The sequence below is a fragment of the Notechis scutatus genome, chromosome 2 (genome assembly GCF_049901735.1).
Source record: "Notechis scutatus isolate UNSWTSFEM ecotype Mainland chromosome 2, rNotScu1.2, whole genome shotgun sequence".
Taxonomy (NCBI): domain Eukaryota; kingdom Metazoa; phylum Chordata; class Lepidosauria; order Squamata; family Elapidae; genus Notechis; species Notechis scutatus.
In genome coordinates this window covers 151,316,640-151,327,046 of record NC_142010.1, presented here as the reverse complement: position 1 = coordinate 151,327,046, position 10,407 = coordinate 151,316,640, and positions in this window count along the sequence as shown.

The following is a 10,407-nucleotide window of genomic DNA, read 5'->3' as shown; positions in this document are numbered from 1 at the left end:
AGGATTCAAGAACAAAGCTCAAGTAAATAAATGAGTACAGCCATAGCAAGAGATTAGTGATTTTGTCTTCTCGACACTAGAAAGATGATGGATAGTCAGGCTGTAAAAAAAATCTGAGGAGTCAAAGATGCCTATCACTATTTCTTTCATCTTATGATTGTTTGGATTTTGGAAGCTCAGATATGGTAGCCTTAAACTTGGAATCTTCCAGAAAATATGTGATAATTTGGGTACAACTATTCTGTGACCTGACCTGTGCAAGATAATTTCCCGCTGGATTTGGTATCATGTGAATTATGCAGGGTGCCAATTCTTTTCTTTTCCAGCTAAGGATATAAAATTAGCTGACTATTCTATGAATTATACAGCAATTTTAAAAAGTGTTTAATAGGAGAATTTTCATTGCATAAAAAACTTCAAGATCAAAAGCTACACCAGTAATTTCCACTGAATACACCTGAAATCCATGGGGGAATTCAGAAAATTGTGGATCCAGATATTTGGAAGGAAAGGAAAGATTTATTTAGGACTAAAGCTTATTTCATATAATAGTTGACTAAGTTTCTACTCAAATGTCTGCCGTGCTTCCTTTTGAAGTAATTGTGCCAAATCTTAAAACCAGATGAGAGCCACGAACATTCCATCCCAATTGTGCACAAGCAGATTATATAAATGTCATGTATCTTTCAAGTGCATATAATCTAAAGTTTTTATTTGGAAAAAAAAATATTCAGGAAGATGTGACATTTAGCTCAGAAGAAAAGACTTCTCTTTACGCATGTATGCCTGTAAAAAAAATTTTTTTTAAATCAAATCTCTCTATTCTCCAAGGCAAGAAAGAGATTTATTATTGACATAGCAATAGCACTTAGATTTATATACTGCTTCATAGTGCTTTACAGCCCTCTCTAAGCAGTTTACAGAATCAGCATATTGCCCTCAACAATTTGGGTCCTCATTTTACAGGTCTTGGAAGGATGGAAGGCTGAGCCAACCATGAGCTGGTCAGGATCAAACTGCTGACACACTTTAAAAAAAACAACCTCACCAGAATAACTTTGTTGCTCACTTCCAAAAGCAACAATGCAGATGAATGATTGGAAAGAAAAATCCAAGAGCTTTAGTTTTTTAAAATTAAGAATATCTTGGCAAGATGTTGTTGCTCAGACTAAGGGGCAAAGAGTTAGTATAGGGTCTATGGAGAAACTGGGTAACATTCAGAGGGACTGCATCCATATCAATCTTGAAAATACAAATAACTGCACTAAGCTAGCACAGAAGACGTTATAATTTATAGTGTTGCTGCAGATATAAGAAACTAATTGCTGAATGGTAGGAAATATCGCTTGGTCTCTCTCTCTCTCTCTCTCTTTCTCTGTCCTCTTCCTTTCAATTACTTCCTCACTAATGATATTTTGTGTTACAGGAAATGGATCTTCCATAGTCATCTGAAAACAGAGCTTACCGACCTCAGAAGGATGGAAGGCTGAGTCAACCTTGAGCCAGTGAGATTTGAACTGCCAAACTTCTGGCAGCCAGCAGTCAGCAGAAGTAGCCTGCAGTACTGCATTCTAAGCACTGCACCACCATGGCTCTTAAGCAACCAAACATAGATTTATTCCAGTAATCCACTTTCAATACTTGAAGAATACTCGTTCAAATCCTATAGCTACTTTGCCTAGGAAGTGAAAGAAAAATATTAACCAAGAAAATAAGGGTGGGTGGGTTTAAAACTGGGGTGGGATAAGGAATAATACACCTTTGGTGCAACTCAGATCTTCCCTACTGCTTGCTGTCAGAGAATAACCCAACAAACTTGTCCCTGGGTGTAACAATGGAACAGCCCACAATGATACAATTTTGCAGATAAATTCTCTCTTTTTAAAAAAATAAATTTTATTAAGTTTTCAAATTTTAAAAACATAAAATAAATATTTATACATTGTTATCAACATCAAGACATCTTTTACATCTCCCTACATTTTTCAATATATGTAGTTACTTATTCCATTGCCATTACATCTTACTTGTGCTATAAATCAATATCTTTTATCCTTACACATCAATCTTCTCTATAGCATATTTACATATTCCCTCATTCTTTTCCTAATTGCCATTTTATTTTCTTTTTATTTCTAAACCACTCATACCAGACATCCCAGGCCCTGTAGTATATTGAATCTTCTCTGTCTTTTAGCTTCATCGTTAGCTTGTCCATCTCTATACAGTCTATTATTTTTTTATAACTATGCCTTCTGGTGGTACCTTTTTTTCTTTCCAGAGTTGTGCATATGAAATCCTTGCAGCTGTTAATATGTGTAGCATGATATGTCTATCTGTTTTACTGCATTTTTGTGTTATTATACCTAATAAAAAAAATTCCAGATTAAGTTCAATTTTCTGATTCGTGATTTCTTCTAGCCATTGTCTAATTGTATTCCAGTATTTTTTCACTTCCTGGCATGTCCACCAGGTATGGAAATAAGTGCCTTTTTCTTTTCCACATTTCCAACACTTTGGGTTCGAATTGAACATTTTTGCCAGTCTAGGGTGGGGAAGGTGCCATCTATAAAAAATTTTGTATTGATTTTCCCTGTATGCTGTATGTGATTTGTTTGTAATTTGATCCCCACATTCTCTCCCAATTTTCCACGTTTATATTATGCCCAACATTTTTCGGCCATACCACCATCATTTCACCTCCTCCTCTTCCATTTTAAAATCTAGTAGAAAATTATATGTTCTTGAAATCATTTTCTTTTCCATTTCTTGTAGGATTTTATCTAATTGATGCTTTTCCATATAGAAACCAAATTGTTCTTTGTCCTTTTTATATCTCGCCTGGATTTGTATGTATGGCCACCAATCTATCTTTATATTTTGTTGCTGTAGTTCTTGTATCGTTTTTAATCTTCTTTGTGTATCTAATAAATCTTTATAATTCCTCTTTTTTCCCAGATCCATTGCATTTGGGTAGATTTGTGTTTCCATGGTTGACAACCAGTATGGTATTTTAATGTAATTATTCTTTTTCATCTTGTTCCATGTCCGAATTAATGAATCTCTAATCATGTGTCTCTGAAAGTATGCATGCTGCTTACATTTCCCATCCCATAAAAAACTATGCCACCCTCTCTGCAAGTTGTGACCCTCTATCAGCAATACTCTTCTATTTTCCAGGTTGATCCAATTTTTAATCCATACCATAGCAGTTGCCTGGTAATACATTTCCCAGTCAGGGAGTCCAAAGCCACCCCTTTCTCTTTTATCCTGCAGTAATTTCATTTTTATCCTGGCTTTTTTCCCGTCCCAAACAAATTTGCTTATTATTTGATCTAGTTCCCTAAAAAGGTTTTATCCAATCTTATTGGTACAGTTTGAAAAAGATATAGTATTTTTTGGTAGTGTAGACATTTTAATTGCCGCAATTTCCCCCAGTAATGATAGCTGTAATTTCCCCAACATTTCCATTTTTTAAAAAAATTGTATTATAAATTTGTCATAATTATCTTTTTTAATTGAAGAGCATCTTGCTGTTACCTTTTTCACACTTTGCATTCCCAATTTTCCTTCTAATTCTTTTTTTTTTTTGTTTATCCTTTAGATTTTTAGTCAATAATTTTGTTTTGTTTTTATTTATCTTAAGGCCCGTGACCTTGCCGAATTCCTCTATTTCCTTTATTAATTTTACTCCCATATCCTCTAGATCAGGGGTGTCAAACACAAGGCCGCGGGCCAAATCCGCCCGCCAGACCTCGTCTGATGGCCGCGGTGCCGCCGCCAGCCTTGCAGCCTCCCCTTTTTTTTTTCAATGAATTTACTCCGTGCCTGCAGTAAATTCATTTAAAAATGGCTCAAGTTAAAAAAAAAAAAATTTACTTACCTTCGGGACCTGGCCCGACTTCTTCCTGCCCGCACTGCTCCTGGGTGTCGGACGTGGCGTCATCACGTGACGTCCGCCCGACATCTCCAGGGATCAGAGGAGCGCGGACGCCGCGGAGAGGAGCAAGAAGAAAGAAGTAAAAGAAAGAAAGAAGTAAAAGGTAAGTAAAGTAAATGGAGGGGGCAGATGGCTGGGCACTATAAAAGGGGCAGTCCAACAGCAGCCTGAAAGCAGTTCACGCATCACTGATGATAACCTGTTTTGCGGATTGCTACAGCACAAGACCTAACGCCAAACATCGATGGACTGACCTTAGGAAAACAATGTCAGCCATCTAGTCAGTAAAGTTAAAAAAAGGTAATGCCTTGTGTTTTCCATATGTTTAATAAACAGTGTTTGGCAATATTTGTATGTTTAAAAAAATTAATGTTTGTTACCAAAAAACATTTTTCAATATATTGTACAATAATTGTACATTTGAATATCTACTTGTCATTATTCTGACTATGTTTCTGCTTTCAGAGCTAGTTATTACTTACATTATTACAAAAAACAGTAATAATTGAATGCAGTGACATTAATTTATGATAATAAAGAGTGGACACATAGACCTACAGATACAACCGGCCCTTTGATGGGGACCAAACTGCTGATGCGGCCCCCGATGAATTTGAGTTTGACACCCCTGCTCTAGATCTTCCAGAAAAAATACTATATCATCGGCGAATGCCTGTACTTTATAATGCTCCTTTTCAATTAAAGCCCCTTTAATTTCTTCATTTTTCCTAACATTTTCCAACAGATTTTCTAAAGTAAGGATAAAGAGAAGGGGTAACAGTGGGCATCCCTGCTTTTACTCCCTTGTTAATTTTAAATGTTTCTGTTCTATCACCGTTCAATATTACACTGGCATCTGTGTCATATAAATTGTCGAAATCAGTTTGATAAATTTATTGCCAAATTGCATGTTTTTTAATTGCTGTATTATGAACTGCCAATTAACATTGTCGAATGCTTTTTACGCATCAAGAAAGACCATTGCCCATTGTTTTCCTGGGTTTGCTTCATAGTATTCTATTATATTCATTACCATCAAGGGTGGGATTCAAATTTCTTAACAACCGGTTCTGTAGGTGTGGCTAGGTGGGCGTGCCCATGTTACTGGGTGGGCGTGGCTTCTTTTTTGCAGCAACCTTCCCCCCATTTTTTTGCCTCCTAGGCCTCGGGCAAGCTTCCTGGGGGGGGGTTTGCTCCCGGAAGGCTTCCCTGGGGCCCAGGAAGGCAAAAAATGGAGCATGGGGGGTACACAGCACCCCATCCCCACCTCCCACATGCCCCTTTTTGCTTCCTGGGCCTAGAGGAAACCTTCTGGGTGAAGCAGTAAGACAGCGAGGGGATCCCAGCACTGCTGATCATCGGAACAGCTGATCATCAGGAGGGGGAGAAATACCTTGTCAGTGATCCCCAACCTTTTTTACGCCGCTGCCCGGTACCGGCATCAGCTGGGCGCCGCCATCTTTTTGATGAAAAAGTGCTTCCGGTGACCTCACGGAAGCACTTTTCATCAAAAAGATGGCGGCGCAGCGCTCCGTGAGCTTTTCCGGTGGAAATGGCTTTCTACCGGAAAAGCTCACGAAGCACTAGCGCCGCCATCTTTTTGATGAAACATGCTTCCAGTGAGCTTTCTACCCGGAAAAGCTCACGGAAGCACTTTTTCATCAAAAAGATGGCGGCGCCCAGCAAGCCAGCGCCCGGTAGGACTTGTTCCGTGGACCGGTACCGGTCCGCGGACCGGTGGTTGGGGACCCCTGCCTTAAGTGACTGGGCGGGGAGAACACAGAAGTCGGGCATGCATGTGATGTTGTGCATGCGTGGTAAGGACTGACTGGACAGGGAGGGGTGGGACGGGCAGAGAGAGGCAGGACCAGCCAGGGGCACGATTTGCCGGTTCTCCAAACTGCGCAGAATCATAACAACCGGTTCTGTAGAAATGGTCCGAATTGGTAGAATCCCTCCCCTGATTACCATTCTGGTATTATTTTTGATTTGTCTATTCGGTAGGAATCCGTTTTGATTGCTATGTATGATCTGGTTAAGAGTTTTTTCCCCCCAGTTTTTCTTTGCAGATACATTCTCTATGGCACTACAAATACCACATCACATCACCACAGCATCTTTATTCCAGCAGATATTATTTTTAACATGGAAGATGGTCTTGGTAAGTAGGAGAGAGGTGTAGAGAGCAAACAAGGTGACCTTGACAGAAGTGCAAGAGCTGTTACTTAAGCAGAGAAGGTTGAAGTCATGGGAAGCTAGATAATGTTTGAAAGCAGCTCAGGCAAATACGGTACCTTCCTAATTCATTCAGGTATAAGGAGAGGAAGCATAGTACAATCAGGCTTGCAAGATTCTTTTATTGTAGTAGATTTTCAGTTTACTTTACTTTATTGTCATTGCACCTCATACAATGAAATCAAACACCATCTTCAGTGCACATCATGACCATGACCATGAAAATAAACACAAACACACATTCTTCACCCTTCACACATTGAACCGGAAACTGCCAACACCACACCAACACTGCACATTTCAATGAAATACGGTTCTAGTTTTTCTGTAAGTTAATTTTCTGGGCTGGTCTACCTAGTATTGCTAACAATGAGCCATACCACATAGAAAGATTCCCATTCCCCACCTCCAGAACCAATTCCCACTATTAATTACAATAAATCATGTAAATTTCAGTGGTAGATCATAACCTTCTTTCACTGTTTTAGGGCTACCTAAAATGATGCCAAATTATCCTACTTCATACACATTATGTGAAGACCTACATCTCTGAAGAAATCTATAATGCTGGAAGGAATGGGAAGAGGATGATCAGTAGCATAGTAGATGGATTCAGTTGTAGTTGCAAAGGGTGCATGCACTATTGGAAGACTAGAAGGACAAGACTGGAAACAGATCCTCCTGAAGAAAAATCTGTGTGATTGTCAACACCAAATTGATGGCACACATACAACAATCAATCAAATGTGATGCGATAATTAAAGATACTAGGCTGGAAACCAGGAGGCTATGAGTTCTAGGTCTGCCTTAGACATCAAGCTAGTTGGGTGATTTGGGATCAATCACTCTTTCTCAGCCCTAGGATGCAATGGCAGTCCACTTCCAAAAACCATTGCCATGAAAATGAATGGATCTGTTTAAGCAGTCCCTAGGAGTCAAGAAAAAGAAAGAAAAGGTACTGTGGAAATCCCCCCCACCCTAGAATGAACTATTTTGGGGGATATTAAAAGAAGCAGAATATTATATTTCCCCAAAGGAGAAATGGAGAAAAATCTTTAAAAGGCAGAAAGCAGTCCCAGCAAACAAAACATCTTCATTCAGAAACAAAACACCTTCATCTCCAGCTGATGGGATTAAGAATTTACAGCCCGCATCCAAATTCTAAGAACAGGACATGACCTTTAGGACATAAAAGGATTAACCCACCATCATTAGAATAGCGAAAGACGCAAGGCTCACTACATTGTACAACCCCTAGACCAGGGATCCCCAACCTTTTCGACGCCTTGTGACCCGGTTCTGGCGTCAGCTGGGCGCCATGCCCGGTTCCGGCGTCAGCTGGGCGCCGCCATCTTTTTGGCGAAAAATCACTTCCGGTGGCGTCACGGAAGTGATTTTTCGTCAAAAAGCGGCGCCAGCGCTTCTGGTGAGCTTTTCGGGTAGAAATGGCTTTCTACCGGAAAAGCTCACCAGCGCTGGCGCCGCCATCTTTTGACGAAAAATTGCTTTTTTACCAAAAAGATGGCGGCGCCCAGCAACCAGCGGCCCGGTAAGGCTTGTTCCGCATGCCCGGTGCCGGTCCGCGGACCGGCGGTTGGGGACCCCTGCCTAGACCATCTCAGAACTCTATAAAAATCAATCCATTCCTAAGCCAAGGGGTCAGTTGTCCCAGAAATGCATGCTGTTGTTAGTTCAGCTCATCAGTAAACCTTTCTTATGCAGCTTCCATTTTATTCCCGGCTTGGAACTGGATCTGGATTTTTCCTTCAACAGTACCACTTGTTTGTGTGAACAATTGAACTAGAAGATCATAATGCCTTGATTGTATTTGTCTTCCACTAGAAAAAAACAATGGTACATAAGTTACCCCATGGAGGCAGGATTAGCAAACTTTTATCCCTTCTAATAAAGGACTATTATTTACTTGTGCAATGACAGTTGTACAACCATGCCTGATTGGTTTCTGTATCTTTTCATATTAAGGGTGTGGCACTTTGAGAGATATTCCCTCCAATATTCATTCTGCCTACACTGGCATTCTGTATTTGCTGCATGTGTATCTTTTTGTGCAACTTCAATATTTTCTGGATATGTATTTGCTCTCAAAAACAACTGAGTATTATTCAATTTAGTTTGCACTCAGCATGCTTCCAGTGAATTCATGTATCCAGTTTAGAGTAAGCATGCATGCCACTCAGTTCAGTTAGCAAAAATATAGCTTACTGCTTATTTCTTAAACATAAGCAAACATCATAAACAGTTAACTGTCAAAATGGGATTAAAAAGCAGGAACAGAACAACAGAAGAAAAAATCCGTCTGCTTAAAAGTGATTGGGTTTAGAATGAAAAGTAAATAAAGCAACTGATTTTATCTGCCCGATACTGTGGAGCAATTATTACCCTTTTAAAGCTGATTGGTTGGTTTATTAAACTGCCGTTTCCTTTAAACTGTTTTGGTTTCCACACCTCAAACAGTGACTTCTTTCATTTATTTATTTTTTCAGAGACTCACTAGTTTCTAATCTTTCTGCCAAAGGCCACAACCTTCACTGTTCTGCAAATGCTGGCCCTGGAAACCAAGTAGGACTAGGTAGACCATAACATCTTGTTAAGTCCCAGAAGTTTCACTGAGCCACAGAGATGCCAAAGATAGTGAGAACAAATGTTTCCCTTCAATCTTAATATACAACACATTATAGCCTGAGGTTTTTAAATGAAAACCACATCACAGTCCACCAAGGTCTGTTTCTGTGTAGTTACTAGGAACTGCCACAGTACTTTTTAAAGATGTGCAGAAATCTAATAGTTGAACAGTATCAAGACTCATAAAAACAACATAAAAACCAGTCGTTTCTAGCTCATACCAGGTGATGCCAAAAACCCTGTTTAAATGGGAAACTTCATCTTCACAGTTTGCTCTAATTACTGCCTACTACTTCTTTCATATCGGATAAAAGAGTTTTTGCCATATTTCAAAATCATGCCAGACATCAGGCCTGACTTTCCATTTTTGTATTCAGACATCCCTGTTGATTTAGTATCATTTCCCCCACTGCCTGAAACACTTGGCATGATGGCAAATAAAGTCAGAGAGGTAGAAACCGTTGTGGGAATCTGTGACTGAAATTTGGATAAGTACATGCTCTGCTTATCATTCCTAATGTGAGATCTGAGGGACGGTGAATTAATTCAAGAGTGAGCATGGTACTATAAATGTTTAACATTTAAATACAGTGGAAAGTTTCAGAGGAAGATCAGAACCTGGACATTTGATTTCAAAATGTATGGTATTTAGTACTTGTGGGCCTGACAAGTTGAAGAATTGCTTGAAAGTTATCTCCAGCCACACTAGCAATTTCTGCACTATTCGCAACTTAGCAATTTAGCAATAGGTTAGCAGGACAGTTACAAGCCAAAAGTATTCATAAAACTCAGACTTTCCTTAGTAAAAGAAAGCCTTGCTTAAATGAAGAGAATTTGGTCCATGTTCCAGGACACTGCTGCGGTAGAAGAAGAATATCGATTCTAGGACATGGTATTTTAAAATTTTGTGTTCAAGTATACAAAAATGAAAATCAGTCAAAGTCAAGTTTTACTTTATGTTCTTTTTTTTAAGAGCATGCCAGAGTTTTGTGATAGGCTGATTGATTTTTTTTCAACTATGGGATTTTTAAGCTTGCTGACATATACCACATGTTAAGGTTGCAGTTTATTTTTATTTTTATTTAAATGCAACTATTTGCAACAAGTTGTCAATTTCATGAGGTAATGGCTATGAGAAGCTAGTGCTTTTTCTATGGAAAATAAACCATGATTCTTTTCCATTTATCATTTGCACAGCATCTCCCATTATTCCTGATCATGGTGCTGGGGGTATAACTGAAACAATGCTCAATGGATCTGATGAATTTCTTGAAATCCACTCGGTGTTCCTGCTAGAATAAAGACCTCTAAGATGCCCTAATATCTCCGATGATTGGAAGAAATAGGACCTTCTCTTTGCTGCTATCTCCGGAGTTTGGCAGCTCCGACGGCCTCCCTCCTCTACAAGCAGCCCCCCGCAACCCCTCCCTCATTGGAGAAGGACGTCCCGAACAACGCTCGCTTTACCCGTCAGCGTTGCTAAGCGACGCTCAAGAAGGAGACTCAGCAAATAGAGGCAGGGAATCACAGTGACGCGCGTGCGCCGTAGCAAAGTTCTACCGGCCGGACGGAAAGAGGGGCGCATGTGC